Genomic DNA, 18,619 nt, shown 5'->3' on the forward strand with positions numbered 1-18,619 from the left:
GAACTCATTTGAACTGCAAAGCCAAATCATGGCTTGACTAACTGCACGGCAAATCAATAATCCATAAGGTGCACAAAATATAAGGGCGAAAGAGGATTTGTAATACGATACAAACGTTAGTCAGTAGCCCAGTAGCACTCGTAGTTTTGCCATGGCTGTGATTGCAACGAGATATTAGTTAGAAAGGAAGTGTGAACAACTGTTCGTACAGCAGATTAATGATCGTAAAATTCTATTTATTTTTGATAAATTTGAGAAAAACACGTTAAATTATCATTTGGATTATTGATTTTTGGTCATAGACGAGTCAATATAAGGTTGAACCCCAAAAAAATTGATACAAAAGGTTTTTCAACGGATTCTGTTACCTATGGGCCTACTAAATAACATACTAAAAGTCTACCAAAATCGGACCTCCAGAAAGGGGTCATTTTCAAGATGGCGTCCAAGATGGCCGCCGAGATGTTATATTGCCTATATCTCAATTGCTATTTAAGCTAGAAAGGCGGTTTAGGTGTCTGTCCCTAGGTTTTCGGGGTCAATCAATCGAATTAATTCAATTCAATTCAATTCAATTTATTTTTCTTTGTCAGAATGCAAAAGAAATGATATTGAGAAAAAGAAATACAGTAACAAAACTAACAAAAGGAAAAGGTGGCAAAACCTTAATGGTTTAAGACGTGCGTGAAAGGATCTAATATTGCGGTATATGCATCAATAAATATAGTTAAGCACGGCCACCAAACCTGATACTTTAAAATAATTTGATGAATTAGTTAAGAATCAGTCGCCTCCTCGTTCCTGGAACAACTGGAGCGCCAATTCTTAAAGCAATGAGAACACGACTGAACCCAACATCACAAAAACAAACTAATATACACAGTTACACACACATATTGAAATTACATAACGGACTATCAAAACAAGGACTATTTACAGATTTCATACAGAAATAAAGTGTTCGCAGCAACGATATTAAGTAGCCTATATATTGTAGAACAAATACATAATATGGCAGCTCATTATCAAGATAAAATAGTTAAAAAAGCTTTGTTTTTTAAATTAATTTCCTGCGCATGTAAGAGCATAACAAGCATGATGATATAGCAGCGTGTTTTTGGTATTTCTAATAAGAGTTGAATCATCTTTGATAGCGTCAGTGAGGGATGGAGTGTTTTTGGTATCGCTAATGAGAGGTGGAGACTCTTTGGTAGCGCCGATGAAGGATGTAGTGTCTGAGTTGTTTCATGCATCTTTTCCAAACCAACCTAAATAATAATCTTACGAAAAGTCAAGCGATCCTCTGAACGAACATAATAGCTTATAATAATCAGGGGAGTAGTTAGATGCAAGCTGGTAGTAACTTAGTGATATATTCTTATCTGGCAAATATTAAATTATGCAATACGGTATAGTAGCTTATTCATGAAAGAGTAAAGATAGTAATCATCATCCTTATCCGGTCGGGTGTAATATATAAGATATACGTATAGTAAGATATGTTAATGTATAATATAGTAATATATGATATGTAGGATAAATTTACAAAAGTGGCATTTGGAAAGGCATGCTATACCAGGATATGGTGCAACAATCAATAATACAGTCAGATAATTAAAGAGTTACAGCATAGGTTGTTAGAGGTTAATTTTCAAAACGCAAGTGCTTTTTCAGGTTACTGCAAAATATTGAAAAGGTTTCAATTTCAGTGATGGTTTTCGGGAGATGGTTCCACACTTTAACTCCACTAAACTGAATGGATTGTTGAGTCAAGCTTTTGGAGAAGTAGGGGAGGAAAAAGTGATTGTTGCTTCTGGTTGATATTGAGTGCAAATTGTTATTAAGTTGAAATAGAGAATTAAAGCATTGGGGTAAGTGATTGTGTTTGAGTTTGAACATAAATTTTGCAGTTTCTATTGTGTATAGTTCGTCAATTGTAAAGAAATTATGGGATTCAGAGTGATTTGATTCATGTTTTGCAATCATTTTTATAAATTTGTTGCAAATCTTTTGAAGCTTTTTTAAAACAGTTACATGACCATGCTTCCATACACTTATGCAATACCGGAGATTGCTTTCAATTAAGGAATGGTAAAGGCAAATCAAATTGTTGGTGTTTAGGTAGGGCTTAACCTTGCAGATAACTCCAAAGTTTTTGCGAAGTTTTTGCAGTAAAGATAGCATGTGGGGTTTCCATGACAAGTCTTCGCTCAGCAAAATGCCCAGAAAACTAATAGTGTTGACACGTTCAATGGGTTGATTGCATATAGATAGTGTGTAAGAGAGGTTTGAAAGTTTATTTGTATTATTGAATAACATGTATTTTGTTTTTTTTACATTTAGTGATAACTTATTTGCTGCTAACCAATTTGTTACTCCTGTCATTTCCTCATTCGCCATTTCGAAAAGTTTATCATAATTTTTACTGCAAAAGAATAAATTGGTATCGTCAGCAAACATTATAGATTCAGAGTGTACTAAACATCTCGAAAAATCATTAACATAGATTAAAAATAATAGTGGTCCAAGGATCGATCCTTGTGGTACTCCATAACATATTTCTCTTTTAGGTAGGTTAATTAAGTAGGTTAAATTACGATAGACTGATTATCGACTGAGATACGTATGATTTGTATATAATATACGACCTGGAGGAGCCCGGGGACATTTCGGACGCAGCGATAGGCCAACATCAGACAGAGCAGAGCACGATATTAGCAAATTCACTTGAGGTTTGAGATAAACCGCAAACAAAATCATCTTGACTTCCATTATGTAACACAAGCTTGAGAAAAGTGGTTTTCCAACATTCCAGTTTCTACACTTTTGGCAGCTTGATAAGCCAAATAGTGGTAAAATTTTCAGAGACAACTCTTCACTTTTCATCTGAATAAATTCCATATGTATTGGTGCAAAACGGTTTCCAGTAAACTTTAAAATAAAACGTTTTTTCGAAAACAAAACACTCGAAAATCCGTCCGTAGTATCCCCAATCTCCCCTAATAAGATGGAATTATCATAACAGCATATTACATGCGGCATAACAGGTACTATCAATACAGGCATCTAAGAAAAACTGCAACCAACAGGAGGCTCATACTTGGCCTCCTACAGCAGATGAATACAGGGGATTAATCTGTTCTAAAGAATGGCGTACCATTAAAGTCTGGACACAGACACATTCAGAAAATCATCGGAATTACAACAGTAGGCTACAAAGGTAAATCGTAAACCAGGGTGATCTACCGGTTTGTTGTCTTATTGCCTACGGCTGTCTCTATTCATCATCTTCCGACTCGTCTAGAAGAAACTTGTTATGTGGATTGTCACATTCTTGCAGTTTGCATGGTCCACATGCAGCGGTACATGGTAGTCCGTATCCTCTACAGGAGCAGCGGAGTGTCTTACAGGCAGTGGAGCAGTTGCAATGAATGACCTTCAAGAGACTGTCTGGAGCAGCCTTCATTTTTGACATAAGTGGGATGAGCCGATTCTTTTGCAGGTTCCACCCCCAATTCATGACATCCATACTCTCTGCTTTTCCCATCCAGACCATTATCTGGTAGTAAACTCGACGACAGTGAAATTGGGTAGCAGATTCAGTTGGTGGCAGACTCTCGGGCGTTACAAATGATGAAGCAGAGACAACTTTCTTGCTGAAGGTGTTGTATCGCATTGTAGCAAGGGAATCTGTGCTCTGGCCATCAAAGAAGACAGCCATTACTTATTGAAACTTGGCACCCAAGGTCATCGATTATCTCTGTGGTCTGGTTTGGGGCAGTGAATGCTTTAGCACAAGACCGAAGAACAGGGTCTCCATGCACAAGTTTCCGAAAAGCAGTCTTTTTGCAAACACCGAATATCCGAGACGTAGTGTCACAACCAGTCATGGCATGGATAAATATCAACTCAGAACACATGTCATGTCCAAAGATTTTTTTCAAACGGTTGATGTTGTATACTTTGGTACTGCCATCAGCTTTGGACTTGTCTGACCTGAAATAAAGGCCCTTATACTGTCTTGTCCCCGGAGTACATGTCTATCATTGGCAGATACCTTACTAAAGACTGGCCTGGGTGTTCCTTTCCCTGATAAATGTGCGTCATCATCCTTTCCCTGATAGATGTGCATCATCCCCTGCCAGCCTGGCGTGGCCTGCTTGAAGTTGAATGACAACTCCCAAAGCAGATCAACCATGTTGGCACATGCAGTGAGAATCGGAAGTTCTCTGAATGTGATGTCTTGTCGAATATGTTTTGCAAAACGATGCTCAATTATCGCAAACTTGGACGTCTCTACAATGTTCAGTTTTAACGTTTCGTGCCTTGGGATAATCTGGCCTGTTTCCTGTCCTGGTGTCAAGGCGGCTATCATGCCCATCCCGTGAAACGTTCCTTTCCCATCAATTGTGAGAATGTTATGATCTACATTGTCTGCTGCGAATAGCAAGTTGTTGTCCAACACATCAATATCCTTACCAAGCATGTTTGGTGCAGAACAATTTGCGGCATTCATTTCAAACCTCTGCATTTCGCCATACGAAGAGCATAACCCCATCTGACACAAGCTATCCAAAAGAAACCGCGATCGATTTATATGGTGCAGTTGCACTGAAAGGACAATTTGCAAAGGGGCAATAACAGCTCGTGGTCGGACTGCCTGTATGATTGCATGACCAATAATAGCAACTTTTCGCTGTGTGCCTTTACCTACAAACAAGGCATTGAACACAACGTAGAGTGATTTTGGAATATAATCAAGAGCCGCCTGGATTTTAAGTGTCTCTGTAGTCGGGTACTGGTCGTTAACGGATGGCACATTTGTCTTGATGTCACTCTTTATGAGCCTGGCAGCTGCTTCAAGTAATGCTCTCTTCTGTGACTCTTCATCACCTTCTTGGTTTGTGCTTGCGAAGTATGACCTGAGGATGCTTCCCGTTTTCTCTCTCAGCGTCACTATGTCCTCTAAACCTTTTCCTTCTGCAATAATTATGGAGTTTCCATACCGTTTCTTCAGGTGACTTTTTAGGTATTGATTGCCATAAGGGAGGGAACGATCCTCAGATAAATACTCTTTCATTTTACACCTTAGATCAGAAACAGTCAGCTGTTCTTCATCATTCATGGCTAGGTACGCACACATCTTTGTGAAGGCTTGCTCTTGATCCTCATTCTTTGGCCTTCCAGCTTTCCTACGCTTTGAATCGCGATCAGTCTAAAACTGCAAGGGGACATCACGGCTACACCTAAAATGGCTGCTACATACTTTGTGATATACGCAGTCTGCAGCATGTAGATCACCACAATAGTATTCAATTCTACCTTTGACTTTCAAAGACCACTCATCATGGCGGTTTTCACTGCAATCCAATATTGCCTTTGCGAAGATATCAGTTTTCACATAACTATAGTCTTCACTTCCATCATGAACATTATTTCCGCAGAAAAGGCAATCAGTCTTGGTATTGAACAGACCCTCAGAGTCCCTAGTACGGTACTTCTTTTATAAGTGCTGGTGGAATAAATCTGTCACGATTTCTTTCTATCTCTTACCAGGAAAAAGACTTGGAAAGGTTCAATGACGTAGTTTAATGGGTCAAACCGAAAAGCAGTCAATTAAATGTCGAAAGGTTCCACTAGTGAAATGATAATCTAACTTCTTGAAGGGCTTTAACGAACGGCTTCTCAAATAACTCTAATTTCGAACACAATTTATATCAGCACCAATTCTCATCTACTTGTATTCGATTTCTTCAACTCTCAATCAACAATAATTTCTGCATCAACTACCAATCCACAACTCATAACACAACTCCCATAATCACATAATCAACTCAATAATAATCATTCCGCAAACTACACCACTATTTATAGAAAGTTGTTTCGGTCTAGTAACATCGAGAAGGTTACGTAATGTCACATTGTTCTATCAAGTTGCAATAAATGTCAACAAGCAGAAGCTTAAAGAAGTCTAAAGAATGTCACGTAGGAGTAGAGGACTGTTACATAATACAGATGTCGTAATCAGAGGTCCATTCGTAAACAACCTTGTGACATCATGACCAACGATATTGGCAATTGTGAAAACAACAGAACGTTCCAGATACAGAATGATCTAGAATTACGTTACAGAACAACGACTTCACAATTAGAGGTTACTACTGGTCATTGACCGATAATAACATACCGCTCAAGAATTCTACAACCAAAACAACACGCTCGTTGAAGATACAAAGCAAGCCATTGCGAGGCATTGCACCTTGATTGTGACAAAATCTTTTCGACTTTAACAACGATAACTTTGCTTGCATTGTGATGCGACTATGCACGCATTCATGTGATTATGATGTCACAAACACAAGAACAATAAAAACTTGAATACCACCATCTACCCAATACGCAAAATTATTTAGAAATATGCCGTACATATCCTTGAAAATGACCCCTTTCTGGGGGTCCGATTTTGGTAGACTTTTAGTATGTTATTTAGTATGCCCATTGGTAGCAGAATCCGTTGAAAAACCTTTTGTATCAATTTTTTTGGGGTTAGGTGCCTTTTTTCCGTATATTGACTCGTCTATCAGCTTTTACCAGTAAGTAAAATATGAAGTTTGAAGAACTTTTTTACATCTTGGATAAAATTATAGGCTTATGCAGCAAATGTAGAGATAGTAGAAGCAGAGAATTGCTCACTCAAAAAGAAGTTCGACAACTGGAGGGTCATAGTGTTATTACAAATTCCTTTTTATTTCATGGTTTTCATTTTCAACCTTGTAATCCAAAAAACGATATCACTTAATTTGCTTTCACATAGCAGGGGTCTGGAAAAAGACAGAAGCGACAATACGCAAACCTTAAAAAGCGCTCGAGAGAGAAATGATTGAATAAATACCTATTTAAGTTTACAAGCGATACATTTCAAAAGTTTGAAGAAATAATACAGTATGTTCACACAGAAGGTATTTCGTTGGTGCTGTAGGCTACTTAGAACTGCAACTTATGCCAAAGCTGAACAGAAGCTAAATCAACATACATTTGAATTCGGAGCTACATCTCAAATTAACAACTAATCTTCTTCATCTGAGTCATCAGTTTCTTCTGCTTCTCTTTCACTGTAACTTTCTTCATCAGGAACTTCTTCAACTTGATCGCTGAGAACATCAGGAACCATAGGACCTGTGAACCAATTCAGCGTGTACATTCCTTTTTTCTTACTCCATCCGTTACCATGTGGAATGTGGATCAAGCTGATGAATATCGTTTTCATCTGCTAACTACCACATGTTGGCAATGAAGTTTGCACGAAGGACATGTTGTTTGATGGTTGCTTTGCATGGAGGAAGCATAGATGCCTCCATTCCTTTGATATTTTTCAAAAGAGTGTTGAGTTCTTTGGATTGATACTTCACATTCATTCATTCATAGCTTGTCACGCCAGTGTCGGAGCCAGGTAAGAGCATTGTTACTTCACATTGAAGAGGCTGAAGCGAGCAATGTTAACGTCTTAATCTTGTTTTGTCCATACAAAACACACATAAACTCTTCCAGCACAAGGTAGGTGTCTTCAGCCATTATTGAAGAGCCAAGTTCTCCAAACGTTTTTTTGAACCTTGGAGAATTCTCTACAATATTCAATGGACGTACTTTCCCTTTGCCCTTAAATGAAGGAGAGTAGTCGCAGCCAGTGAACAATCTCCAGACAACCGTTTGACCTTTCAGGTCTCATCAGTGGAGCTGCGCGTAATCTATCAGGTTGTAGTATATTTTCAATCACTGCGCTCGCAACCACCGACCATGAGCTATGCACTATGTCGAGCGGCAGTACGGCCAATGGCCATCTCTCCAGAACAAAGGGTTCATTAATCCACCCATGGCCACCTGGAGATGCGGCCTGATTTGTCACATTTTGCAGATTTTGATTACAGCTACTGCTACTGCTTGACTGACATTTTTTGAGATGTTTTTACTTTTTGCGGTTTCCTAATGACAAAAAACTTTTTTGTTGCCTTGGGGAAGCAGTAGCAAATGAGAAAAAGTAAGTTGAAAAACGCAAAATCAGACTGTTATTGAAAATTAACAGTCTGACTAAAATCTAAAAAATCAAATTTTTTTTGTTTTTTAACATGTGAGGATGTTAAAACCTATTGTGTGTCATCTGGAGAAAAGAATAAAGAAAGCGTAAAAATCTAATTTTTAGAAAAATTCATTTAAACGTTCGCCCAAAGTTAGAAAAACCTGAAAATTTCTGCAAAATGTGACAAATCAGGCTGTATCTTTAGGTGGCCATGATCCACCGATTTAATAAGTTAAGATTTTTTATATTTGTTTTGTAATTTCTTGCATGCATAAACAAAATAGTCGGCTACAGAATTTTTATTTAATACATTTTGGATTATCCTTTAATGCTAGTTGAGCGGAAAAATTGATGCAAAATATGACTTGGGTCCGCAAAAAAAAACAAATTCATGAATAGTGGTTCGTGGCCCAAAAAAGTTCGGGAAATTCTGGTAGGCTATAGACAATGTTTTGTTTCTGTTAGAATTTTTCCTAAAAAAATTACATGAAACCCTACAACTCTTTCCCAACAGCTGCAACAAAAAAGATCTTCGCATTTAAAACAGGCCTGTATATGTCTAACAAAAATTTAAAAAAAGATTGCGAACAAAACTTTTATAGTTCATCATTTTGTATCAAGCGTTAGCCTTTTTTTAATGACTCTAACTTCGGACACGCCCAAACCTTTCCAACTCCACGACTCCAACTCGACAACATAGCCCTGGTCTTCACCGCTAAATATGCAACGGCGACTGTGACGATAAATATAGTTGCGCCGCAAAACAGTTGATTCAAGACTGGTGTGACCTCCCCCAAAAACACACAAGAAAATGTTGTTTCATCTTACATTTGCAACGCCATAGTAATATCGTTCTCTCAACATCAGTGATTCTGTTCCATTGTTTATGTTTTATTCATTGTTTTATCACAGCACAATTAGAAGGTCAATAATAAAACAATAGTTTTCACAACTACTGAAATCGACCTCCAATAAGATCAATCCTAACTGCAGCATGATAAATAATTCATATCAATAGACACTTGTCTGGTCTGCTTCTAATACGCAATAAAGAAAATTTGTTTGATTGGATTTGGGTTTTCTTTTTTAATTGATGTATTGAAATGCTTTCCAGCCAGTCTTAAAGCACATGCACTAATATGGAAAACGCAATTTCTCGTAAACTCGGATAGATTACGCTCTCCCCGATTTTGCTCCAATTTGCACCAAACGCACAAACAGAATGAAAGCATTTTTTTATTTTACACAACTGTTAGTGGCAGCCCAGTGATCTTATACATAATTAAAACGAACGACCGTATAATTGCCAAATTCTAGAAAAAAATCTGTCATTTTGAAACTGATGAATGTCCTTTAAGTTCACGCAAACAACCATTCAAACATGTTGGCATCAACGCTTGAATTGGAAGCTACAGTATACTATATAAGCAATTAAGCATAGTCCCGCCAGTGAATACGTCGATCAATGCGACAACCTAAATAGACTGGTTCTTCCGCAGGGAAAGGATTTTAATTAAACTATGTTTTCCAATTTACTTTGTTGCAGAAAAATTTGCTGATAAAACCACTAAACTTATATTTATTGACTTAGCTTGGTGGTCTCATTAATTTTTTGTACTAGAAAGCTTGTTATTGATGATAGCCATATTTGCTTTTATTTTTTCAAATTCAAAATGATGAAACTGAGAAAGTAATAACTAAGCAATCCGAAACTTGACATGTTACAAATCAGCAAATTCAGTTTAGCAAGCGATGACAGAGCAAGTCCTATGCTGGCTAAAAATCTTATTTGCTGACCTGAACAGTAGCTAAAATGTATAGGCTACTTGCTGAGTTGTTGCATGCCTATTAGACATAAAGTTCGTTTTTATGATCAATTTGATTAATTAATGTATTAAACAGGATTTGTAAGATGAATTTTCTAGACAACCCTTCGAAATAATGTTAGCCTACAGTATGTCTTCTATGTGAAACGCATAAAGCAGTTATTTTATGTGTGATGTGTTTTTTTTTGAAGGCATTTATGGTGCCTTTAGAGATTCTTCAATTGTCAGCTACAACGGAATCGACCTAAGGATTTTAACTTCTTTAAATACTTTCAGTGGTGTAGCTTTTGTTGCAACACGGTTTTTAGAAATATGGCTATACTTAATTTAAAGCAGATTAAAGTGCTTTTAAAAAGAAATTACCTTTTGCACATTCGACAAAAAGGACTACTCATGCAGGTAGGCTACTAGTAAATACTAATTGATAGCCTAAGCAAAAGTACAGCAAGCAATTGTTGCAAATTTTTGTATTGTGTTAGTATGTGTTGCATCGCCATCAGGTTAAATTGGTAATTGATTTTTATATTTAAAAGTGGAAACACCGATTTTGTACAATGACTGATTTTGTTTTAAAATGTGCTTATTACTGATTGAAGACTGAAGTGAACTAATAAGAAGCTTACTGTTACCTAACGTGTCAATATACTTTCTAAATCATATATATGCTTGTGCTGAGTATTCTTAGACAGTCTACAAACACAACATATAAACTGGCGACGAGGATTGGATTTTAAAAAGTTGTTTTCAGCAAGAAACCACTTTACAATGAGTAACAAAGAACTTGTTGAGCTACTGAAAACACAGTTACAACAGCAAAAGCTTCAAATTGAAGAACAGAATAAGCAAAGTAAAGAACAAATGGATATATTTCTTAAAACTATTCAGAAAATGGGAGAAAGTACCAGTGGAACTTCTACACACACTGAAAATGTAAGTTCTGTTTCCAATGTAATGCCTAACTTTAGTGCATTTGATCCATCAATGGAGCTATGGACTGACTACTACTCTCGATTTGAAACATTTGTTAATGCCCATTCTGTTCCAGAAGTTAAAATTCCTCAAGTCTTTCTTACAAACCAGTCTCCTATGGTATACAAATTACTTCAAAATTTAGCCTTGCAACAACAACCATCAGTTGATGTCAACAAGCTAAACATAAACAACATTGTTACTTTCATGTCAGAACAATATGACCCTAAAAGATTTGTTATTCGTGAAAGATATAAATTCTGGAGTGATATGAAACGTCGACCAAATGAATCTATCAATGATCTAGTTGCTCGGATCAGACAAGATGCAATTACTTGTGACTTTTCCTCTATTGCAAACCCTCAAGATGAGGCTATGTGTACCAAATTTCTTTGCTCTATCAAAAATGAAGCTGTTTTGAAAGCAATTTTCAAAGAAAAAAGTGATCAATTGACTTTTGCAAAGGCAATTCAAATTGCTATTGAGATTGAAGAAGCCGCTCAGGTTGCAAAAGAAACTGTATATGGCTCAAACATTTTTCAACAAAGCCAAACCAATGTTGTTAAGCATCGCCAAGAGTATAAAGGCCCAGAAAAGAACCGCTTTTCTAGTAAATATTCAGGTGCTGCTAAAAACCAAAGTGAAATGGGTTTTGGCCTAACTTGCATTCGCTGCGGCAAGAAAGGACATCTGCCAAAAGTTTGTCGCTATAAAAATGCTAAATGTCACTACTGTGATAAAATAGGTCACATTGAATCAGCCTGTTTAGCCAAACGAAAAGATCAATCTGTAAAGACAATTACTTCAGCTAAACTACAAACTGTGAAAGCTATTAATGCTGTTCCTCAATTAGAACAAACCATTCAAATTGATGGGAAAAACATTTCGTTTGAAGTTGATACTGGAGCAGGTGAAAACTTTTTGTCAAAAACAAATTGGTTAAAGTTAGGAAAACCATGTCTGCAGAACATTGACACAAATTTTGAGTCAGCTTCTGGACACAAGCTTCCTATACTGGGATTGTACTGCCCACAGCAAGTCAACCTTATCAAAGATGGTAAGAAGCTGAATACTGACAACAACAAGGATGTGACTTTCATCATTACTGAGGTACCACATTTAAATCTTTTGGGTAGAGATGCAATTAAAACATTGAAACTATCAATTGATTCCTTAATTTTTCCTCACAAATCAAGTACTTCTGTAAACCATGTTTTTGATTCATTGAGTCCTGATACATCATTGCAAAAGGCATGCCAACAACTATGTCAAGAATTCCCTGAATTGTTTGAACCAGGACTAGGGTGTTTAAAAGATTTTGAGTTAAACATCAATTTCAAGAATGATGCAAAACCAATATTTTGTAAACCACGCCCTGTACCTTTTGCATTACAAGATGAGCTAACTCAAGCCTACGATGCAGGTATCGCCAAAGGTGTCTGGAAAATGACCCAATTTAATGACTACGGTACTCCAGTTGTACCTGTACGCAAAGCCAAACTTCCTGGCCACAAAACTGCATCTATTCGCGTATGTGGTGACTATTCAGTTACTGTTAATTCTCAACTAGAGACGCATAGGCAACCACTGCCACTCCCAGAAGAATTGATGCAAAAGCTAGGAGGAGGCCATGGTTTTACAAAAATAGATTTATCTGATGCCTACAACCAAATTCCATTGACCCCTGAGAGTCAAAAGCGTCTTGCCTTGAGCACACACAAAGGTGTACTGTTACAAATGAGGCTTCCATTCGGTATTAGTTCTGCTCCTGGTTATTTTCAGGAAATAATGTCTAAACTAACAGCTGATCTTAAAGGAGTTGCCGTATATCTCGATGATATATTGGTAAGTGGTTCAAATGCCGAGGAGCACCTGCAAAACCTTCGAGCACTTTTGCAGCGCCTTCAAGAAAATGGTTTGAAATGTCGTTTAGAGAAATGTGTATTCGCTCAACCTAGTGTCGAATACCTTGGACATCGGCTATCAAAATCGGGGATAGCCAAAGGTGAAAAGGTGGATGCCGTATTACAAATGCCACCACCTCATGATGTTTCTACATTGAAATCATTCCTTGGATCTGTACAATTCTATGGTAAGTTCTTACCTAATCTTTCAACTGTTACTGAACCACTCTACAAACTAACTCGTAAAGGCATTGCATGGGAGTGGAATCATGTACATGATGAAGTTTTTAGAAACCTTAAAGCAATGTTATGTGCGGAACATGTTTTGGCACATTTTGATCCATCATTGCCTCTGGGAATTTCTTGTGACGCTTCAAGTGTTGGAATTGGTGCGATTTTTTTTCATCGCTTGCCAGACGGAAGCGAACGCCCAATCGCCAACGCGTCAAAAACCCTAACGGAAACACAGCGACGATACAGTCAAATACAGAAAGAGGCACTTTCCATAATTTTCGCATTGCAGAAATTTCATCAATATTTATACGGACGAAAATTTATCTTGGTTACAGATCACAAACCGTTACTATCCGTTTTCGGTCCTTCTAAAGCAACTCCAGCTTTAGCAGCTAACCGCCTGGCTCGGTGGGCTTTAATATTGAGTCAGTATGATTACTCTATTGAATATAGAAAAACTGGAGATCATGGCAATGCCGATGCTCTTAGTAGATTACCCGTTGGTCCAGACCTTGACTTCGATGAGGAAGAACAAGAAGAAAATTCACACATTGTCAACGCAATCAAAACTATTAGTTTGCAATTAAATCCTGTCAACTCTGATCTAATAACCAAGACTTCTTGCAAAGACCCAGTTATTGCGGCTGTCATGCGTTACACTCGTGAAGGTTGGCCGGATGCAAAAACTGCTGATACGATTCAAACTGACAGCTATTCGGTGGAGGATTTCAGAAAAATCTCTTCATCTTTGTCCACGGAAAGCGGATGTTTATTGTACGGATCACGACTCGTGATCCCACAAACACTTCAGAAACAAGTGCTGCAACTGTTGCACCTTGGGCATTTTGGAATGCAACGTATGAAACAATTGGCTCGGACAGCTGTATACTGGCCGAGAATTGAAGAAGACGTTATGCAGGCTTGTCGCCAATGCATTAACTGCGCTGAACATCAGAACAAGCCTGAGAAGCCAATCAATCATCCATGGATGCTACCTGAAAAGCCATGGAGCAGAGTTCATATAGACCATGCGATCAATTTCATGGGGAGGAATTGGCTTGTTTTAATCGACGCTTTCTCAAAATATCCTTGTGTCCATTCCACAACCTCTGTAGGTACTGAAGCTACAACCCAACTTCTTGAACAAGACTTTGCGCACTTCGGGTATCCCCATACCATTGTGTCGGACAATGCTACAGCATTTAAGTCCGATGATTTCAAAAAGTGGTGCAAAGAACGAGGAATCGTGCATTTAACTGGTGCACCCTACCATCCAGCCACCAATGGTGCAGCTGAGAGGTTAGTGCAATCTTTCAAACAAGCCTTGAAGAAATCCAGCTTGCCACCACAGCAAGCCCTGCAAGAATTCCTCATTCAATACAGAAGAACTCCTTTACCAGGAGGGTATTCACCATCGGAACTTCTAAACGGAAGAATCATTCGTACGAAGATAGATGCTTTGATGCCTTCACCAGCTCATGCTGCGCAAGGCAAACAAATGAACAACAACCGACGAGATCAACGCGACGTCGTCGTCAATGAACGGTATCCAGTGGGCACACCCTGCTATGCGTTGACTTATGGAACGCGAAATTCAAATTCTAAATGGGTTCCTGCCACGGTAGTAAAAGAGTACGGTACGCGAACTGTGAACGTGCGAGTCCAACCTCGAGGTCCGGTGTGGCGACGGCACGTGGATCAACTCCGACCACGATACGAGACGCCAAATGACAATGATCTCGCAATCGACGATGACGTATTCGACATTTCTGATGATAAATTTTGTCTCAACGAATGTGTAAATTTACCCGGTGTTTCCCCAGCTAATGATAAAATGCCTGTAAACAACAGACGATCTACAAGACGTCGTAAGCCACGAGCTATACATGATTGTTGACTCTTTCAATTATTTTCAAGAGTGGGTGTGAGGTGTTGCATCGCCATCAGGTTAAATTGGTAATTGATTTTTATATTTAAAAGTGGAAACACCGATTTTGTACAATGACTGATTTTGTTTTAAAATGTGCTTATTACTGATTGAAGACTGAAGTGAACTAATAAGAAGCTTACTGTTACCTAACGTGTCAATATACTTTCTAAATCATATATATGCTTGTGCTGAGTATTCTTAGACAGTCTACAAACACAACAGTATGGAATACAGTAACTGGATAAAGTAGATTAACAAGTACCGTAACATTTTTTGCTTGCTTGCTTGACATTGTTCGTATAGTCAAAGATGGGCTAGATCACCAGTTTTGGTGATCAGATCAAAATCATTGTCTTTCAAGATCTTTTTCTATGTATACGGTTCTTCAAAAAACGCAGTTTTTTGATCAATGGCATTGCAAAAACAAAGTTTTACTTTTATTTCTGTTACTACGTACTTTCAACTTTCACTGCATTATATCAATATTTATTAAACCATTTATCTATCTGGCAACTTTGGTAGTGTTGTCTGCTATTAAAAAAGTTCAGACGTTTGAGGTCAGACAAACCGCTCCAAACAAAATGAAAAACAAAAGCTATACCGTTCAAAAAAGCAGCATAGGTTTTCACACTATATTTGGCTATGCTCAGATCCTAAACATTTATTGGTCTGGTTGATTTACTATAATAAGCCACTTTTTTAGCACCACCACTCTGGCAAACTTTTAAAATATCTAAGGCTACATCAAAGAAAGCATACATTTTTTTAAAAGTCACAAAACAGAAATGTGAAAAAAATTAAATCATTTTTTTATCATACGCTAACGTCAACATGAATTATATACGTCAACATCAAGTATATATATCCTACGTAAGTTTACTTTTTTGTAACCAACACAAAATGCTTTTTCAATTTTGCAATGGCAACACTGACCAAAATCAAGACTTCAAATCGACTTTTCTTGGACACATATCATAATAACAGTGGCTTAATGTTAATAGTTGTCACTAATTGCTTTGTACATTACGAGTTCTAAAAAAATGACTCTATCTAAGCAAACTTAAATTTTAAAGCGATCTTGATCTTATTGATTTTCAAGTTCATGATCACACAAAAACGTGATCTTAGATCAAGATCACCAAAATAAAAGTTATCTTCAAGATCACGCCCATCTTCACATATATTAATAAGGCACCTGCAGCTAATAAGGCCCGGCCAGTAATAAGGCCCACCCCCTGGATCTCCGTTGTTACAAATCTTTTAAACAAAATTGGAAGCTCTGATTGGTGCTATGGTGAATTGAGACTAACTGGTAAAGTTTCACAGCCTAAAGTTGAGAACTTTTTGAGTTACGGAAAGTTGAAGTTTGGGGGGGGCTGAAATTGAGTGGTTTTATTAATTTTCACATATTTTAGACTGTTCTGCAGTTAACAAACCGCTTTGACTTCCATTTTTTTGCATTTTATGTGAAAGATATGTGCATGCTGATGCAGTAAAACCAATAAATTCGAACTTTTTTTCTTATTAAAGCAAGACTGATAATGATGATCAGACTAGGCTAATTTTGATAATGAGGCCCATGGGCCCCTGGGGTAACGTTGTGCACCCCTGGTTAAGAAAGTGGGGGTTAAAGACTTGAGTGACCTAAAAAATTCTTGTTACACCATTAATCCAATTTGTTATTGCAATGGAAATATCATAATTTCAGAATCAAAATACTTTAGTATCCCTACCATATCTAAAAACACCATGTCGCTTTTTAAAAAATGGAGCATGGGGCGGGGGAGGGAATAGTTGTCTCTGTGTATTTAATTATTAGTTATGTGCCTGTGTTGCCGATTAGAATTTGTTTTGTGGTGTTGTTATTGTGAAAATACACCTTTTCCATCAATTTTGGTGCTAATTCAAACCGGGCCTTATTCAGAACACGTGCATCTAATAAGGCCCGCTTGAGATTTTTTTTATTTTTTTAATATTTTACAACTCCTTTAACTTAGAAACTTGTTTCACAGATATGTTGTTTAGATAGACCCAAAGTATCCTCATTCCAAGTTTCGTTCAAAATTATGCAGTATTTAGAAAAATATTGAGGTTTGAAAATTAGCGGGCCTTATTAGCTGCAGGTGCCTTATAAGCATAGGTTTAGGTGGTAAATGTAAGATAAGTATTCAAGTTATTTGTTTGGTTTGGTTGGTTTTGAATCTTTGTCCTCGGACTGGCAAAACTTTGGTAGGTTATTCCTGGTAGTTTTGCATGCTTGTAGAGGCTCTTGAGGCACGACCGGTTACCGAGATTGACAGAGTAAAGTTTCCGATTGTTGAAGTGTTGTTGCCGGAGAATTATTCCATTCATTAGGTGCCGCTGAATAGAGAGCAATCCTGAAATGCGTTGCTCAAGCCCACAACCCGAGAGTCGAACCAGCGCCACGTGATCTTGAGCCGGGCGAGTTAGAATTTGATTCATGTATTCAAGTGATTAAGTGATGCTTAACTGGTAATACAAAAATACGTTGCAGATGATTGGTACGCCGATATTTCTTGTAATGCTTCTGGTCGCTGTGAAGTTATTTGGGGAACTTACACTAGTCCCTCCAATGCCAAACCTGGACCCTGCACCTTTGCATACTTTCCTCAGAAACGATTCTCACGTTTATGTTGCTCCAAATTTTACTGAAGCAATGGAGTAAGTTAACAAACGTTAGGCCTCATGATAAGCCTACTACTGATCACAAATATTCTTTTAGGTTACCGATATTGAAACAAATTTTTGATTACTATTGAATGCTCTACATTTACTTTCTTTGTTTACCCTTGTGATTTTGTTAAAATATGCCGGTTGTATAATATTTTCAAAACATTTATTGTGTTTAATTACTAGTTGAAGTTTAAATCTTTTTTGATGATGACGCATATAGCAGTGATGCGCAATGTGATCAAGGTGGTCGATCAAGAAATTTCAGTAAATCCATAAATAAAGTAATGTTCAGAGAGCATTAAATTTTATAAGTTAATACAGTATTTTATGCAAAAATATAACTTTATGAAAGTGTCACTAAATAGGCTACTACTCACCACCTACTCGAGCAGGTGTCAGCTTGCACTGCAATCTTAAAACTTCTTGTTGGCATATGATGGAGTGCTATAACCCCTCAGTAGCCTACTGAGAATAAGTGCTTTGGTTTAATTTACGTTCCTGGCTGAGTACTATGCTGCAATTTGGTGGAGAAATGCTCTTAAAGACATTGTCGATATGCAGGTCAACAATTGCCTGCAAACTGTCGTTGGATGCCTTCAACCAGCTCCAACCTGTTTGCCCGTTCATGCAGGCATTCTGCTAGCTACTGTAAATTGCGGTGCCTGTAGGCCTACACTGTACAGTTCTCATACTGAGAAGTAAAATCCAAACCCCGGCCAATCCATTACATGCAAACACATCAAGAGAACTATTAAAGCAACGTTTAGAATCAAGAAACTATTTAACTTTACTGCACATGATCTCTTGGCAGTACGGACGATGGGTGCTCTGATAGCAAACAGTGCAGCGTGGTGTGACACATGGCCAGGTAACACTTCTCCACTGCGTGATTAGATCACCAAGAGTCAGTCGGATTATGCTCTACAGACTTGCTTCATCTAGAGTTCTAGACCTAATCGCCTGCTCACTGCCACTAGTGTAAGACGCT

Source organism: Aplidium turbinatum, chromosome 11, assembly GCF_918807975.1.
Source record: "Aplidium turbinatum chromosome 11, kaAplTurb1.1, whole genome shotgun sequence".
In the NCBI taxonomy this organism is placed as follows: domain Eukaryota; kingdom Metazoa; phylum Chordata; class Ascidiacea; order Aplousobranchia; family Polyclinidae; genus Aplidium; species Aplidium turbinatum.